The following is a 17,870-nucleotide window of genomic DNA, read 5'->3' on the forward strand; positions in this document are numbered from 1 at the left end:
AAAAAGATCAACAATAAATTGCAGGTGTTTATTTTGTCTTTCTTCTGGGTCTGCATGCTTGAGTTGCACACAGTATGTGACAAGTCTTAGGTTCCAACTATCAAAAAAAGTCCAAACTCTATTGGGACCTCTAAATATTGGCACTGCACATTTCTAATATACATACTTGGATAACAAGTAACCTTAAGTTATTATTTTTGCAATGCTACATACACATTTTTTGTTTTAAGTTGTTATGTTATTTTTAAAATGTTTCATCTTCATTAAATGAAATTGTGTGTTTTCTCCAGTTATTTGCATTTTTTCTTAAATAATTAGAGTTTTACTTTAAAAATGTTAAAAACTGAATAAGAAATAATTTGGCTAGTGGCTTGTTGGTCAGGGTGTATGATTCTTGCTTCGGGTGCAAAAGGTCCCAGGTTCATATCCTGGATGAGCCTGTTTTCTCAGGTTCTTTAAAAGTGCTTAGTTCAATTATCTGATAGTATTTTAAAATACTAATGTATTCCAACAGTTTCACTTCCAATTTCATTAGTATACATGAAAATACATGAACAGTAGGCTCGTTGTTATAGGGGTATGATTCTCGCTTAGGGTGCGAGAGGTCCTGGGATTAAATCGCAGACGAGCCCATCTTCTCAGGTTCTTTTAAATACCATGGTTCCATTATCTGATTGATGTCAATTGCCTGAGTCAAAAGCATCAAGTGAATTTTTCTTTTGCCAATCCATAAAAAAAGTATATACTTATGCATATTTAGTAAACTGTCAACCATTTGGTGGTATATTGGGTAAACTGTAGATTCCATTTTGTCTAAGTAACTTTGAGTGGCTTCAAAGAAGTCTCATTTTGACAAATAAAAAACAGTCAAAATGAAATTACAGGTTTTTCTCTTACCTTGCTTTTTTCTAAGAAACAATGAGTGGCTTAAAAGAATAGTCTCTTTTTGACAAACAAAAAGGTCAACAATTGCAGGTTTTTGTTTTTTTTCTTTCTTCTTGGTCTTTATGCTTAAGTTGCACACAGTATGAGACAAGTCTTAGGTTCCAGCTATTAGAAAAGTTAAAACTCTATAGGAACCCATAAATCTTGGCACTGAAATTTCCAAATATGCATACTTGGACCAAAAATTGACCTTAAGGAAACATTTTAGCTATGCTACAAATAATTTTTTTAAATAGTTATGGTATTTTTAAAATGTAACATCTTTTTTTCCAGCTTATTGCATTTTTTTATTAAATAATTTGAGTTTTACTTTAAAAATGGTAAAATCTGAATGAGAAGACCTTAGGCAGATGGCTCGTTGGTCTAGGGGTATGATTCTCGCTTCGGGTGCGAGAGGTCCCGGGTTCAAATCCCAGACGAGCCCATCTCTTCATATCTCATAGTATTTAATAGCATTTTAAAATACTCACTAATGTATACAAATACTCACTAATGTATACAAACAGTTTTACTTACAATTTCATTAATATACATAAAAAAGACATGCACAGTGGGCTCGTTGATTCTTGCTTAGGGTGCGAGAGATCCCCGGTACAAATCCCGGATGACCCCATCTTTTAAAGGTATATACTTATGCATACTTAGTAAAATGTCAACCATTTGGTGGTATATTGGGTAAACTATAGATTCCATTTTGTCTAAGTAACCTTGAGTGGCTTAAAAGTCTAATTTTGACAAACAAAAAACTGTCAAAATGAAATTACAGGTTTTTCTCTTACCTTTCTTTTTTCTAAATAACCCTGAGTGGCTTAAAAGAATAGTATCATTATGACTAACAAAAAGATCAACAATAAATTGCAGGTGTTTATTTTGTCTTTCTTCTGGGTCTGCATGCTTGAGTTGCACACAGTATGTGACAAGTCTTAGGTTCCAACTATCAAAAAAAGTCCAAACTCTATTGGGACCTCTAAATATTGGCACTGCACATTTCTAATATACATACTTGGATAACAAGTAACCTTAAGTTATTATTTTTGCAATGCTACATACACATTTTTTGTTTTAAGTTGTTATGTTATTTTTAAAATGTTTCATCTTCATTAAATGAAATTGTGTGTTTTCTCCAGTTATTTGCATTTTTTCTTAAATAATTAGAGTTTTACTTTAAAAATGTTAAAAACTGAATAAGAAATTATTTGGCTAGTGGCTTGTTGGTCAGGGTGTATGATTCTTGCTTCGGGTGCAAAAGGTCCCAGGTTCATATCCTGGATGAGCCTGTTTTCTCAGGTTCTTTAAAAGTGCTTAGTTCAATTATCTGATAGTATTTTAAAATACTAATGTATTCCAACAGTTTCACTTCCAATTTCATTAGTATACATGAAAATACATGAACAGTAGGCTCGTTGGTATAGGGGTAGGATTCTCGCTTAGGGTGCGAGAGGTCCTGGGATTAAATCGCAGACGAGCCCATCTTCTCAGGTTCTTTTAAATACCATGGTTCCATTATCTGATTGATGTCAATTGCCTGAGTCAAAAGCATCAAGTGAATTTTTCTTTTGCCAATCCATAAAAAAAAGTATATACTTATGCATATTTAGTAAACTGTCAACCATTTGGTGGTATATTGGGTAAACTGTAGATTCCATTTTGTCTAAGTAACTTTGAGTGGCTTCAAAGAAGTCTCATTTTGACAAATAAAAAACAGTCAAAATAAAAATTCCAGGTTTTTCTCTTACCTTGCTTTTTTCTAAGAAACAATGAGTGGCTTAAAAGAATAGTCTCTTTTTGACAAACAAAAAGGTCAACAATTAATTGCAGGTTTTTGTTTTTTTATTTCTTCTTGGTCTGTATGCTTAAGTTGCACACAGTATGAAACAAGTCTTAGGTTCCAGCTATTAGAAAAGTTAAAACTCTATAGGAACCCATAAATCTTGGCACTGAAATTTCCAAATATGCATACTTGGACCAAAAATTGACCTTAAGGAAACATTTTAGCTATGCTACAAACAATTATTTTAAAATGTTATGGTATTTTTAAAATGTAACATCTTTTTTCCAGCTTATTGCATTTTTTTATTAAATAATTTGAGTTTTGCTTTAAAATGGTAAAATCTGAATGAGAAAACTTTAGACAGATGGCTCGTTGGTCTAGGGGTATGATTCTCGCTTCGGGTGCGAGAGGTCCCGGGTTCAAATCCCGGACGAGCCCATCTCTTCATGTACTTTTAAAGTCCTTAATATCTGATAGTATTTAATAGCATTTTAAAATACTCACTAATGTATACAAACAGTTTTACTTACAATTTCATTAATATACATAAAATAGACATGCACAGTTGATTCTTGCTTAGGGTGCGAGAGATCCCCGAAACAAATTCCGGATGAGCCCATCTTTTAAATATACTTATGCATACTTAGTAAAATGTCAACCATTTGGTGGTATATTGGGTAAACTATAGATTCCATTTTGTCTAAGTAACCTTGAGTGGCTTAAAAGTCTAATTTTGACAAACAAAAAACTGTCAAAATGAAATTACAGGTTTTTCTCTTACCTTTCTTTTTTTTAAATAACCCTGAGTGGCTTAAAAGAATAGTATCATTATGACTAACAAAAAGATCAACAATAAATTGCAGGTGTTTATTTTGTCTTTCTTCTGGGTCTGCATGCTTGAGGTGCACACAGTATGTGACAAGTCTTAGGTTCCAACTATCAAAAAAACTCCAAACTCTATTGGGACCTCTAAATATTGGCACTGCACATTTCTAATATACATACTTGGATAACAAGTAACCTTAAGTTATTATTTTTGCAATGCTACATACACATTTTTTGTTTTAAGTTGTTATGTTATTTTTAAAATGTTTCATCTTCATTAAATGAAATTGTGTGTTTTCTCCAGTTATTTGCATTTTTTCTTAAATAATTAGAGTTTTACTTTAAAAATGTTAAAAACTGAATAAGAAATTATTTGGTTAGTGGCTTGTTGGTCAAGGTGTATAATTCTTGCTTTGGGTGCAAAAGGTCCCAGGTTCATATCCTGGATGAGCCTGTTTTCTCAGGTTCTTTAAAAGTGCTTAGTTCAATTATCTGATAGTATTTTAAAATACTAATGTATTCCAACAGTTTCACTTCCAATTTCATTAGTATACATGAAAATACATGAACAGTAGGCTCGTTGGTATAGGGGTATGATTCTCGCTTAGGGTGCGAGAGGTACTGGGATTAAATCGCAGATGAGCCCATCTTCTCAGGTTCTTTTAAATACCATGGTTCCATTATCTGATTGATGTCAATTGCCTGAGTCAAAAGCATCAAGTGAATTTTTCTTTTGCCAATCCATAAAAAAAGTATATACTTATGCATATTTAGTAAACTGTCAACCATTTGGTGGTATATTGGGTAAACTGTAGATTCCATTTTGTCTAAGTAACTTTGAGTGGCTTCAAAGAAGTCTCATTTTGACAAATAAAAAACAGTCAAAATGAAATTACAGGTTTTTCTCTTACCTTGCTTTTTTCTAAGAAACAATGAGTGGCTTAAAAGAATAGTCTCTTTTTGACAAACAAAAAGGTCAACAATTAATTGCATGTTTTTGTTTTTTTCTTTCTTCTTGGTCTGTATGCTTAAGTTGCACACAGTATGAGACAAGTCTTAGGTTCCAGCTATTAGAAAAGTTAAAACTCTATAGGAACCCATAAATCTTGGCACTGAAATTTCCAAATATGCATACTTGGACCAAAAATTGACCTTAAGGAAACATTTTAGCTATGCTATAAATAATTTTTTTAAATAGTTATGGTATTTTTAAAATGTAACATCTTTTTTTCCAGCTTATTGCATTTTTTTATTAAATAATTTGAGTTTTACTTTAAAAATTGTAAAATCTGAATGAGAAGACCTTAGGCAGATGGCTCGTTGGTCTTGGGGTATGATTCTCGCTTCGGGTGCGAGAGGTCCCGGGTTCAAATCCCGGACGAGCCCATCTCTTCATGTACTTTTAAAGTCCTTAATATCTGATAGTATTTAATAGAATTTTAAAATACTCACTAATGTATACAAACAGTTTTACTTACAATTTCATTAATATACATAAAAAAGACATGCACAGTTGATTCTTGCTTAGGGTGCGAGAGATCCCCGAAACAAATTCCGGATGAGCCCATCTTTTAAAGGTATATACTTATGCATACTTAGTAAAATGTCAACCATTTGGTGGTATATTGGGTAAACTATAGATTCCATTTTGTCTAAGTAACCTTGAGTGGCTTAAAAGTCTAATTTTGACAAACAAAAAACTGTCAAAATGAAATTACAGGTTTTTCTCTTACCTTTCTTTTTTCTAAATAACCCTGAGTGGCTTAAAAGAATAGTATCATTATGACTAACAAAAAGATCAACAATAAATTGCAGGTGTTTATTTTGTCTTTCTTCTGGGTCTGCATGCTTGAGTTGCACACAGTATGTGACAAGTCTTAGGTTCCAACTATCAAAAAAACTCCAAACTCTATTGGGACCTCTAAATATTGGCACTGCACATTTCTAATATACATACTTGGATAACAAGTAACCTTAAGTTATTATTTTTGCAATGCTACATACACATTTTTTGTTTTAAGTTGTTATGTTATTTTTAAAATGTTTCATCTTCATTAAATGAAATTGTGTGTTTTCTCCAGTTATTTGCATTTTTTCTTAAATAATTAGAGTTTTACTTTAAAAATGTTAAAAACTGAATAAGAAATTATTTGGCTAGTGGCTTGTTGGTCAGGGTGTATGATTCTTGCTTCGGGTGCAAAAGGTCCCAGGTTCATATCCTGGATGAGCCTGTTTTCTCAGGTTCTTTAAAAGTGCTTAGTTCAATTATCTGATAGTATTTTAAAATACTAATGTATTCCAACAGTTTCACTTCCAATTTCATTAGTATACATGAAAATACATGAACAGTAGGCTCGTTGTTATAGGGGTATGATTCTCGCTTAGGGTGCGAGAGGTCCTGGGATTAAATCGCAGACGAGCCCATCTTCTCAGGTTCTTTTAAATACCATGGTTCCATTATCTGATTGATGTCAATTGCCTGAGTCAAAAGCATCAAGTGAATTTTTCTTTTGCCAATCCATAAAAAAAGTATATACTTATGCATATTTAGTAAACTGTCAACCATTTGGTGGTATATTGGGTAAACTGTAGATTCCATTTTGTCTAAGTAACTTTGAGTGGCTTCAAAGAAGTCTCATTTTGACAAATAAAAAACAGTCAAAATGAAATTACAGGTTTTTCTCTTACCTTGCTTTTTTCTAAGAAACAATGAGTGGCTTAAAAGAATAGTCTCTTTTTGACAAACAAAAAGGTCAACAATTAATTGCAGGTTTTTGTTTTTTTCTTTCTTCTTGGTCTTTATGCTTAAGTTGCACAAAGTATGAGACAAGTCTTAGGTTCCAGCTATTAGAAAAGTTAAAACTCTATAGGAACCCATAAATCTTGGCACTGAAATTTCCAAATATGCATACTTGGACCAAAAATTGACCTTAAGGAAACATTTTAGCTATGCTACAAATAATTTTTTTAAATAGTTATGGTATTTTTAAAATGTAACATCTTTTTTTCCAGCTTATTGCATTTTTTTATTAAATAATTTGAGTTTTACTTTAAAAATGGTAAAATCTGAATGAGAATACCTTAGGCAGATGGCTCGTTGGTCTAGGGGTATGATTCTCGCTTCGGGTGCGAGAGGTCCCGGGTTCAAATCCCGGACGAGCCCATCTCTTCATATCTCATAGTATTTAATAGCATTTTAAAATACTCACTAATGTATACAAATACTCACTAATGTATACAAACAGTTTTACTTACAATTTCATTAATATACATAAAAAAGACATGCACAGTGGGCTCGTTGATTCTTGCTTAGGGTGCGAGAGATCCCCGGTACAAATCCCGGATGACCCCATCTTTTAAAGGTATATACTTATGCATACTTAGTAAAATGTCAACCATTTGGTGGTATATTGGGTAAACTATAGATTCCATTTTGTCTAAGTAACCTTGAGTGGCTTAAAAGTCTAATTTTGACAAACAAAAAACTGTCAAAATGAAATTACAGGTTTTTCTCTTACCTTTCTTTTTTCTAAATAACCCTGAGTGGCTTAAAAGAATAGTATCATTATGACTAACAAAAAGATCAACAATAAATTGCAGGTGTTTATTTTGTCTTTCTTCTGGGTCTGCATGCTTGAGTTGCACACAGTATGTGACAAGTCTTAGGTTCCAACTATCAAAAAAAGTCCAAACTCTATTGGGACCTCTAAATATTGGCACTGCACATTTCTAATATACATACTTGGATAACAAGTAACCTTAAGTTATTATTTTTGCAATGCTACATACACATTTTTTGTTTTAAGTTGTTATGTTATTTTTAAAATGTTTCATCTTCATTAAATGAAATTGTGTGTTTTCTCCAGTTATTTGCATTTTTTCTTAAATAATTAGAGTTTTACTTTAAAAATGTTAAAAACTGAATAAGAAATTATTTGGCTAGTGGCTTGTTGGTCAGGGTGTATGATTCTTGCTTCGGGTGCAAAAGGTCCCAGGTTCATATCCTGGATGAGCCTGTTTTCTCAGGTTCTTTAAAAGTGCTTAGTTCAATTATCTGATAGTATTTTAAAATACTAATGTATTCCAACAGTTTCACTTCCAATTTCATTAGTATACATGAAAATACATGAACAGTAGGCTCGTTGGTATAGGGGTAGGATTCTCGCTTAGGGTGCGAGAGGTCCTGGGATTAAATCGCAGACGAGCCCATCTTCTCAGGTTCTTTTAAATACCATGGTTCCATTATCTGATTGATGTCAATTGCCTGAGTCAAAAGCATCAAGTGAATTTTTCTTTTGCCAATCCATAAAAAAAAGTATATACTTATGCATATTTAGTAAACTGTCAACCATTTGGTGGTATATTGGGTAAACTGTAGATTCCATTTTGTCTAAGTAACTTTGAGTGGCTTCAAAGAAGTCTCATTTTGACAAATAAAAAACAGTCAAAATGAAATTACAGGTTTTTCTCTTACCTTGCTTTTTTCTAAGAAACAATGAGTGGCTTAAAAGAATAGTCTCTTTTTGACAAACAAAAAGGTCAACAATTAATTGCAGGTTTTTGTTTTTTTCTTTCTTCTTGGTCTTTATGCTTAAGTTGCACACAGTATGAGACAAGTCTTAGGTTCCAGCTATTAGAAAAGTTAAAACTCTATAGGAACCCATAAATCTTGGCACTGAAATTTCCAAATATGCATACTTGGACCAAAAATTGACCTTAAGGAAACATTTTAGCTATGCTACAAATAATTTTTTTAAATAGTTATGGTATTTTTAAAATGTAACATCTTTTTTTCCAGCTTATTGCATTTTTTTATTAAATAATTTGAGTTTTACTTTAAAAATGGTAAAATCTGAATGAGAAGACCTTAGGCAGATGGCTCGTTGGTCTAGGGGTATGATTCTCGCTTCGGGTGTGAGAGGTCCCGGGTTCAAATCCCGGACGAGCCCATCTCTTCATATCTGATAGTATTTAATAGCATTTTAAAATACTCACTAATGTATACAAATACTCACTAATGTATACAAACAGTTTTACTTACAATTTCATTAATATACATAAAAAAGACATGCACAGTGGGCTCGTTGATTCTTGCTTAGGGTGCGAGAGATCCCCGGTACAAATCCCGGATGACCCCATCTTTTAAAGGTATATACTTATGCATACTTAGTAAAATGTCAACCATTTGGTGGTATATTGGGTAAACTATAGATTCCATTTTGTCTAAGTAACCTTGAGTGGCTTAAAAGTCTAATTTTGACAAACAAAAAACTGTCAAAATGAAATTACAGGTTTTTCTCTTACCTTTCTTTTTTCTAAATAACCCTGAGTGGCTTAAAAGAATAGTATCATTATGACTAACAAAAAGATCAACAATAAATTGCAGGTGTTTATTTTGTCTTTCTTCTGGGTCTGCATGCTTGAGTTGCACACAGTATGTGACAAGTCTTAGGTTCCAACTATCAAAAAAAGTCCAAACTCTATTGGGACCTCTAAATATTGGCACTGCACATTTCTAATATACATACTTGGATAACAAGTAACCTTAAGTTATTATTTTTGCAATGCTACATACACATTTTTTGTTTTAAGTTGTTATGTTATTTTTAAAATGTTTCATCTTCATTAAATGAAATTGTGTGTTTTCTCCAGTTATTTGCATTTTTTCTTAAATAATTAGAGTTTTACTTTAAAAATGTTAAAAACTGAATAAGAAATTATTTGGCTAGTGGCTTGTTGGTCAGGGTGTATGATTCTTGCTTCGGGTGGAAAAGGTCCCAGGTTCATATCCTGGATGAGCCTGTTTTCTCAGGTTCTTTAAAAGTGCTTAGTTCAATTATCTGATAGTATTTTAAAATACTAATGTATTCCAACAGTTTCACTTCCAATTTCATTAGTATACATGAAAATACATGAACAGTAGGCTCGTTGGTATAGGGGTAGGATTCTCGCTTAGGGTGCGAGAGGTCCTGGGATTAAATCGCAGACGAGCCCATCTTCTCAGGTTCTTTTAAATACCATGGTTCCATTATCTGATTGATGTCAATTGCCTGAGTCAAAAGCATCAAGTGAATTTTTCTTTTGCCAATCCATAAAAAAAAGTATATACTTATGCATATTTAGTAAACTGTCAACCATTTGGTGGTATATTGGGTAAACTGTAGATTCCATTTTGTCTAAGTAACTTTGAGTGGCTTCAAAGAAGTCTCATTTTGACAAATAAAAAACAGTCAAAATAAAAATTCCAGGTTTTTCTCTTACCTTGCTTTTTTCTAAGAAACAATGAGTTGCTTAAAAGAATAGTCTCTTTTTGACAAACAAAAAGGTCAACAATTAATTGCAGGTTTTTGTTTTTTTATTTCTTCTTGGTCTGTATGCTTAAGTTGCACACAGTATGAAACAAGTCTTAGGTTCCAGCTATTAGAAAAGTTAAAACTCTATAGGAACCCATAAATCTTGGCACTGAAATTTCCAAATATGCATACTTGGACCAAAAATTGACCTTAAGGAAACATTTTAGCTATGCTACAAATAATTTTTTTAAAATGTTATGGTATTTTTAAAATGTAACATCTTTTTTCCAGCTTATTGCATTTTTTTTATTAAATAATTTGAGTTTTGCTTTAAAATGGTAAAATCTGAATGAGAAAACTTTAGACAGATGGCTCGTTGGTCTAGGGGTATGATTCTCGCTTCGGGTGCGAGAGGTCCCGGGTTCAAATCCCGGACGAGCCCATCTCTTCATGTACTTTTAAAGTCCTTAATATCTGATAGTATTTAATAGCATTTTAAAATACTCACTAATGTATACAAACAGTTTTACTTACAATTTCATTAATATACATAAAATAGACATGCACAGTTGATTCTTGCTTAGGGTGCGAGAGATCCCCGAAACAAATTCCGGATGAGCCCATCTTTTAAAGGTATATACTTATGCATACTTAGTAAAATGTCAACCATTTGGTGGTATATTGGGTAAACTATAGATTCCATTTTGTCTAAGTAACCTTGAGTGGCTTAAAAGTCTAATTTTGACAAACAAAAAACTGTCAAAATGAAAATACAGGTTTTTCTCTTACCTTTCTTTTTTTTAAATAACCCTGAGTGGCTTAAAAGAATAGTATCATTATGACTAACAAAAAGATCAACAATAAATTGCAGGTGTTTATTTTGTCTTTCTTCTGGGTCTGCATGCTTGAGGTGCACACAGTATGTGACAAGTCTTAGGTTCCAACTATCAAAAAAACTCCAAACTCTATTGGGACCTCTAAATATTGGCACTGCACATTTCTAATATACATACTTGGATAACAAGTAACCTTAAGTTATTATTTTTGCAATGCTACATACACATTTTTTGTTTTAAGTTGTTATGTTATTTTTAAAATGTTTCATCTTCATTAAATGAAATTGTGTGTTTTCTCCAGTTATTTGCATTTTTTCTTAAATAATTAGAGTTTTACTTTAAAAATGTTAAAAACTGAATAAGAAATTATTTGGCTAGTGGCTTGTTGGTCAGGGTGTATGATTCTTGCTTCGGGTGCAAAAGGTCCCAGGTTCATATCCTGGATGAGCCTGTTTTCTCAGGTTCTTTAAAAGTGCTTAGTTCAATTATCTGATAGTATTTTAAAATACTAATGTATTCCAACAGTTTCACTTCCAATTTCATTAGTATACATGAAAATACATGAACAGTAGGCTCGTTGTTATAGGGGTATGATTCTCGCTTAGGGTGCGAGAGGTCCTGGGATTAAATCGCAGACGAGCCCATCTTCTCAGGTTCTTTTAAATACCATGGTTCCATTATCTGATTGATGTCAATTGCCTGAGTCAAAAGCATCAAGTGAATTTTTCTTTTGCCAATCCATAAAAAAAGTATATACTTATGCATATTTAGTAAACTGTCAACCATTTGGTGGTATATTGGGTAAACTGTAGATTCCATTTTGTCTAAGTAACTTTGAGTGGCTTCAAAGAAGTCTCATTTTGACAAATAAAAAACAGTCAAAATGAAATTACAGGTTTTTCTCTTACCTTGCTTTTTTCTAAGAAACAATGAGTGGCTTAAAAGAATAGTCTCTTTTTGACAAACAAAAAGGTCAACAATTAATTGCAGGTTTTTGTTTTTTTCTTTCTTCTTGGTCTTTATGCTTAAGTTGCACACAGTATGAGACAAGTCTTAGGTTCCAGCTATTAGAAAAGTTAAAACTCTATAGGAACCCATAAATCTTGGCACTGAAATTTCCAAATATGCATACTTGGACCAACAATTGACCTTAAGGAAACATTTTAGCTATGCTACAAATAATTTTTTTAAATAGTTATGGTATTTTTAAAATGTAACATCTTTTTTTCCAGCTTATTGCATTTTTTTATTAAATAATTTGAGTTTTGCTTTAAAATGGTAAAATCTGAATGAGAAAACTTTAGACAGATGGCTCGTTGGTCTAGGGGTATGATTCTCGCTTCGGGTGCGAGAGGTCCCGGGTTCAAATCCCGGACGAGCCCATCTCTTCATGTACTTTTAAAGTCCTTAATATCTGATAGTATTTAATAGCATTTTAAAATACTCACTAATGTATACAAACAGTTTTACTTACAATTTCATTAATATACATAAAATAGACATGCACAGTTGATTCTTGCTTAGGGTGCGAGAGATCCCCGAAACAAATTCCGGATGAGCCCATCTTTTAAAGGTATATACTTATGCATACTTAGTAAAATGTCAACCATTTGGTGGTATATTGGGTAAACTATAGATTCCATTTTGTCTAAGTAACCTTGAGTGGCTTAAAAGTCTAATTTTGACAAACAAAAAACTGTCAAAATGAAATTACAGGTTTTTCTCTTACCTTTCTTTTTTTTAAATAACCCTGAGTGGCTTAAAAGAATAGTATCATTATGACTAACAAAAAGATCAACAATAAATTGCAGGTGTTTATTTTGTCTTTCTTCTGGGTCTGCATGCTTGAGGTGCACACAGTATGTGACAAGTCTTAGGTTCCAACTATCAAAAAAACTCCAAACTCTATTGGGACCTCTAAATATTGGCACTGCACATTTCTAATATACATACTTGGATAACAAGTAACCTTAAGTTATTATTTTTGCAATGCTACATAGACATTTTTTGTTTTAAGTTGTTATGTTATTTTTAAAATGTTTCATCTTCATTAAATGAAATTGTGTGTTTTCTCCAGTTATTTGCATTTTTTCTTAAATAATTAGAGTTTTACTTTAAAAATGTTAAAAACTGAATAAGAAATTATTTGGTTAGTGGCTTGTTGGTCAAGGTGTATAATTCTTGCTTTGGGTGCAAAAGGTCCCAGGTTCATATCCTGGATGAGCCTGTTTTCTCAGGTTCTTTAAAAGTGCTTAGTTCAATTATCTGATAGTATTTTAAAATACTAATGTATTCCAACAGTTTCACTTCCAATTTCATTAGTATACATGAAAATACATGAACAGTAGGCTCGTTGGTATAGGGGTATGATTCTCGCTTAGGGTGCGAGAGGTACTGGGATTAAATCGCAGATGAGCCCATCTTCTCAGGTTCTTTTAAATACCATGGTTCCATTATCTGATTGATGTCAATTGCCTGAGTCAAAAGCATCAAGTGAATTTTTCTTTTGCCAATCCATAAAAAAGTATATACTTATGCATATTTAGTAAACTGTCAACCATTTGGTGGTATATTGGGTAAACTGTAGATTCCATTTTGTCTAAGTAACTTTGAGTGGCTTCAAAGAAGTCTAATTTTGACAAATAAAAAACAGTCAAAATGAAATTACAGGTTTTTCTCTTACCTTGCTTTTTTCTAAGAAACAATGAGTGGCTTAAAAGAATAGTCTCTTTTTGACAAACAAAAAGGTCAACAATTAATTGCAGGTTTTTGTTTTTTTCTTTCTTCTTGGTCTGTATGCTTAAGTTGCACACAGTATGAGACAAGTCTTAGGTTCCAGCTATTAGAAAAGTTAAAACTCTATAGGAACCCATAAATCTTGGCACTGAAATTTCCAAATATGCATACTTGGACCAAAAATTGACCTTAAGGAAACATTTTAGCTATGCTATAAATAATTTTTTTAAATAGTTATGGTATTTTTAAAATGTAACATCTTTTTTTCCAGCTTATTGCATTTTTTTATTAAATAATTTGAGTTTTACTTTAAAAATTGTAAAATCTGAATGAGAATACCTTAGGCAGATGGCTCGTTGGTCTAGGGGTATGATTCTCGCTTCGGGTGCGAGAGGTCCCGGGTTCAAATCCCGGACGAGCCCATCTCTTCATGTACTTTTAAAGTCCTTAATATCTGATAGTATTTAATAGAATTTTAAAATACTCACTAATGTATACAAACAGTTTTACTTACAATTTCATTAATATACATAAAAAAGACATGCACAGTTGATTCTTGCTTAGGGTGCGAGAGATCCCCGAAACAAATTCCGGATGAGCCCATCTTTTAAAGGTATATACTTATGCATACTTAGTAAAATGTCAACCATTTGGTGGTATATTGGGTAAACTATAGATTCCATTTTGTCTAAGTAACCTTGAGTGGCTTAAAAGTCTAATTTTGACAAACAAAAAACTGTCAAAATGAAATTACAGGTTTTTCTCTTACCTTTCTTTTTTCTAAATAACCCTGAGTGGCTTAAAAGAATAGTATCATTATGACTAACAAAAAGATCAACAATAAATTGCAGGTGTTTATTTTGTCTTTCTTCTGGGTCTGCATGCTTGAGTTGCACACAGTATGTGACAAGTCTTAGGTTCCAACTATCAAAAAAACTCCAAACTCTATTGGGACCTCTAAATATTGGCACTGCACATTTCTAATATACATACTTGGATAACAAGTAACCTTAAGTTATTATTTTTGCAATGCTACATACACATTTTTTGTTTTAAGTTGTTATGTTATTTTTAAAATGTTTCATCTTCATTAAATGAAATTGTGTGTTTTCTCCAGTTATTTGCATTTTTTCTTAAATAATTAGAGTTTTACTTTAAAAATGTTAAAAACTGAATAAGAAATTATTTGGCTAGTGGCTTGTTGGTCAGGGTGTATGATTCTTGCTTCGGGTGCAAAAGGTCCCAGGTTCATATCCTGGATGAGCCTGTTTTCTCAGGTTCTTTAAAAGTGCTTAGTTCAATTATCTGATAGTATTTTAAAATACTAATGTATTCCAACAGTTTCACTTCCAATTTCATTAGTATACATGAAAATACATGAACAGTAGGCTCGTTGTTATAGGGGTATGATTCTCGCTTAGGGTGCGAGAGGTCCTGGGATTAAATCGCAGACGAGCCCATCTTCTCAGGTTCTTTTAAATACCATGGTTCCATTATCTGATTGATGTCAATTGCCTGAGTCAAAAGCATCAAGTGAATTTTTCTTTTGCCAATCCATAAAAAAAGTATATACTTATGCATATTTAGTAAACTGTCAACCATTTGGTGGTATATTGGGTAAACTGTAGATTCCATTTTGTCTAAGTAACTTTGAGTGGCTTCAAAGAAGTCTCATTTTGACAAATAAAAAACAGTCAAAATGAAATTACAGGTTTTTCTCTTACCTTGCTTTTTTCTAAGAAACAATGAGTGGCTTAAAAGAATAGTCTCTTTTTGACAAACAAAAAGGTCAACAATTAATTGCAGGTTTTTGTTTTTTTCTTTCTTCTTGGTCTTTATGCTTAAGTTGCACACAGTATGAGACAAGTCTTAGGTTCCAGCTATTAGAAAAGTTAAAACTCTATAGGAACCCATAAATCTTGGCACTGAAATTTCCAAATATGCATACTTGGACCAAAAATTGACCTTAAGGAATCATTTTAGCTATGCTACAAATAATTTTTTTAAATAGTTATGGTATTTTTAAAATGTAACATCTTTTTTTCCAGCTTATTGCATTTTTTTATTAAATAATTTGAGTTTTACTTTAAAAATGGTAAAATCTGAATGAGAAGACCTTAGGCAGATGGCTCGTTGGTCTAGGGGTATGATTCTCGCTTCGGGTGCGAGAGGTCCCGGATTCAAATCCCGGACGAGCCCATCTCTTCATATCTGATAGTATTTAATAGCATTTTAAAATACTCACTAATGTATACAAATACTCACTAATGTATACAAACAGTTTTACTTACAATTTCATTAATATACATAAAAAAGACATGCACAGTGGGCTCGTTGATTCTTGCTTAGGGTGCGAGAGATCCCCGGTACAAATCCCGGATGACCCCATCTTTTAAAGGTATATACTTATGCATACTTAGTAAAATGTCAACCATTTGGTGGTATATTGGGTAAACTATAGATTCCATTTTGTCTAAGTAACCTTGAGTGGCTTAAAAGTCTAATTTTGACAAACAAAAAACTGTCAAAATGAAATTACAGGTTTTTCTCTTACCGTTCTTTTTTCTAAATAACCCTGAGTGGCTTAAAAGAATAGTATCATTATGACTAACAAAAAGATCAACAATAAATTGCAGGTGTTTATTTTGTCTTTCTTCTGGGTCTGCATGCTTGAGTTGCACACAGTATGTGACAAGTCTTAGGTTCCAACTATCAAAAAAACTCCAAACTCTATTGGGACCTCTAAATATTGGCACTGCACATTTCTAATATACATACTTGGATAACAAGTAACCTTAAGTTATTATTTTTGCAATGCTACATACACATTTTTTGTTTTAAGTTGTTATGTTATTTTTAAAATGTTTCTTCTTCATTAAATGAAATTGTGTGTTTTCTCCAGTTATTTGCATTTTTTCTTAAATAATTAGAGTTTTACTTTAAAAATGTTAAAAACTGAATAAGAAATTATTTGGCTAGTGGCTTGTTGGTCAGGGTGTATGATTCTTGCTTCGGGTGCAAAAGGTCCCAGGTTCATATCCTGGATGAGCCTGTTTTCTCAGGTTCTTTAAAAGTGCTTAGTTCAATTATCTGATAGTATTTTAAAATACTAATGTATTCCAACAGTTTCACTTCCAATTTCATTAGTATACATGAAAATACATGAACAGTAGGCTCGTTGTTATAGGGGTATGATTCTCGCTTAGGGTGCGAGAGGTCCTGGGATTAAATCGCAGACGAGCCCATCTTCTCAGGTTCTTTTAAATACCATGGTTCCATTATCTGATTGATGTCAATTGCCTGAGTCAAAAGCATCAAGTGAATTTTTCTTTTGCCAATCCATAAAAAAAGTATATACTTATGCATATTTAGTAAACTGTCAACCATTTGGTGGTATATTGGGTAAACTGTAGATTCCATTTTGTCTAAGTAACTTTGAGTGGCTTCAAAGAAGTCTCATTTTGACAAATAAAAAACAGTCAAAATGAAATTACAGGTTTTTCTCTTACCTTGCTTTTTTCTAAGAAACAATGAGTGGCTTAAAAGAATAGTCTCTTTTTGACAAACAAAAAGGTCAACAATTAATTGCAGGTTTTTGTTTTTTTCTTTCTTCTTGGTCTTTATGCTTAAGTTGCACACAGTATGAGACAAGTCTTAGGTTCCAGCTATTAGAAAAGTTAAAACTCTATAGGAACCCATAAATCTTGGCACTGAAATTTCCAAATATGCATACTTGGACCAAAAATTGACCTTAAGGAAACATTTTAGCTATGCTACAAATAATTTTTTTAAATAGTTATGGTATTTTTAAAATGTAACATCTTTTTTTCCAGCTTATTGCATTTTTTTATTAAATAATTTGAGTTTTACTTTAAAAATGGTAAAATCTGAATGAGAAGACCTTAGGCAGATGGCTCGTTGGTCTAGGGGTATGATTCTCGCTTCGGGTGCGAGAGGTCCCGGGTTCAAATCCCGTACGAGCCCATCTCTTCATATCTGATAGTATTTAATAGCATTTTAAAATACTCACTAATGTATACAAATACTCACTAATGTATACAAACTTACAATTTCATTAATATACATAAAAAAGACATGCACAGTGGGCTCGTTGATTCTTGCTTAGGGTGCGAGAGATCCCCGGTACAAATCCCGGATGACCCCATCTTTTAAAGGTATATACTTATGCATACTTAGTAAAATGTCAACCATTTGGTGGTATATTGGGTAAACTATAGATTCCATTTTGTCTAAGTAACCTTGAGTGGCTTAAAAGTCTAATTTTGACAAACAAAAAACTGTCAAAATGAAATTACAGGTTTTTCTCTTACCTTTCTTTTTTCTAAATAACCCTGAGTGGCTTAAAAGAATAGTATCATTATGACTAACAAAAAGATCAACAATAAATTGCAGGTGTTTATTTTGTCTTTCTTCTGGGTCTGCATGCTTGAGTTGCACACAGTA

The 17,870-nt window shown here is 32.4% G+C and overlaps 10 non-coding genes across 10 annotated transcripts; all 10 read left to right on the plus strand.

The window, feature by feature from the left end:
* Positions 1-1,297: 1,297 nt before the first annotated feature.
* TRNAP-CGG (transfer RNA proline (anticodon CGG)) lies at positions 1,298-1,369 on the plus strand. Its single transcript has one exon. It is a non-coding gene; the product is annotated as a tRNA-Pro (tRNA).
* A 1,713-nt stretch (positions 1,370-3,082) lies between these two features.
* TRNAP-CGG (transfer RNA proline (anticodon CGG)) lies at positions 3,083-3,154 on the plus strand. The gene has a single exon. It is a non-coding gene; the product is annotated as a tRNA-Pro (tRNA).
* A 1,701-nt stretch (positions 3,155-4,855) lies between these two features.
* On the plus strand, positions 4,856-4,927 carry TRNAP-CGG (transfer RNA proline (anticodon CGG)). The gene has a single exon. It is a non-coding gene; the product is annotated as a tRNA-Pro (tRNA).
* A 1,705-nt stretch (positions 4,928-6,632) lies between these two features.
* On the plus strand, positions 6,633-6,704 carry TRNAP-CGG (transfer RNA proline (anticodon CGG)). The gene has a single exon. It is a non-coding gene; the product is annotated as a tRNA-Pro (tRNA).
* Positions 6,705-8,418: 1,714 nt separating this feature from the next.
* Positions 8,419-8,490, plus strand: TRNAP-CGG (transfer RNA proline (anticodon CGG)). Its single transcript has one exon. It is a non-coding gene; the product is annotated as a tRNA-Pro (tRNA).
* Positions 8,491-10,204: 1,714 nt separating this feature from the next.
* Positions 10,205-10,276, plus strand: TRNAP-CGG (transfer RNA proline (anticodon CGG)). The gene has a single exon. It is a non-coding gene; the product is annotated as a tRNA-Pro (tRNA).
* A 1,704-nt stretch (positions 10,277-11,980) lies between these two features.
* TRNAP-CGG (transfer RNA proline (anticodon CGG)) lies at positions 11,981-12,052 on the plus strand. Its single transcript has one exon. It is a non-coding gene; the product is annotated as a tRNA-Pro (tRNA).
* Positions 12,053-13,756: 1,704 nt separating this feature from the next.
* On the plus strand, positions 13,757-13,828 carry TRNAP-CGG (transfer RNA proline (anticodon CGG)). The gene has a single exon. It is a non-coding gene; the product is annotated as a tRNA-Pro (tRNA).
* A 1,705-nt stretch (positions 13,829-15,533) lies between these two features.
* On the plus strand, positions 15,534-15,605 carry TRNAP-CGG (transfer RNA proline (anticodon CGG)). The gene has a single exon. It is a non-coding gene; the product is annotated as a tRNA-Pro (tRNA).
* A 1,713-nt stretch (positions 15,606-17,318) lies between these two features.
* Positions 17,319-17,390, plus strand: TRNAP-CGG (transfer RNA proline (anticodon CGG)). The gene has a single exon. It is a non-coding gene; the product is annotated as a tRNA-Pro (tRNA).
* Positions 17,391-17,870: the final 480 nt, after the last annotated feature.

The sequence above is a fragment of the Pseudophryne corroboree genome, unplaced genomic scaffold (genome assembly GCF_028390025.1).
Source record: "Pseudophryne corroboree isolate aPseCor3 unplaced genomic scaffold, aPseCor3.hap2 scaffold_1611, whole genome shotgun sequence".
NCBI lineage: Eukaryota > Metazoa > Chordata > Amphibia > Anura > Myobatrachidae > Pseudophryne > Pseudophryne corroboree.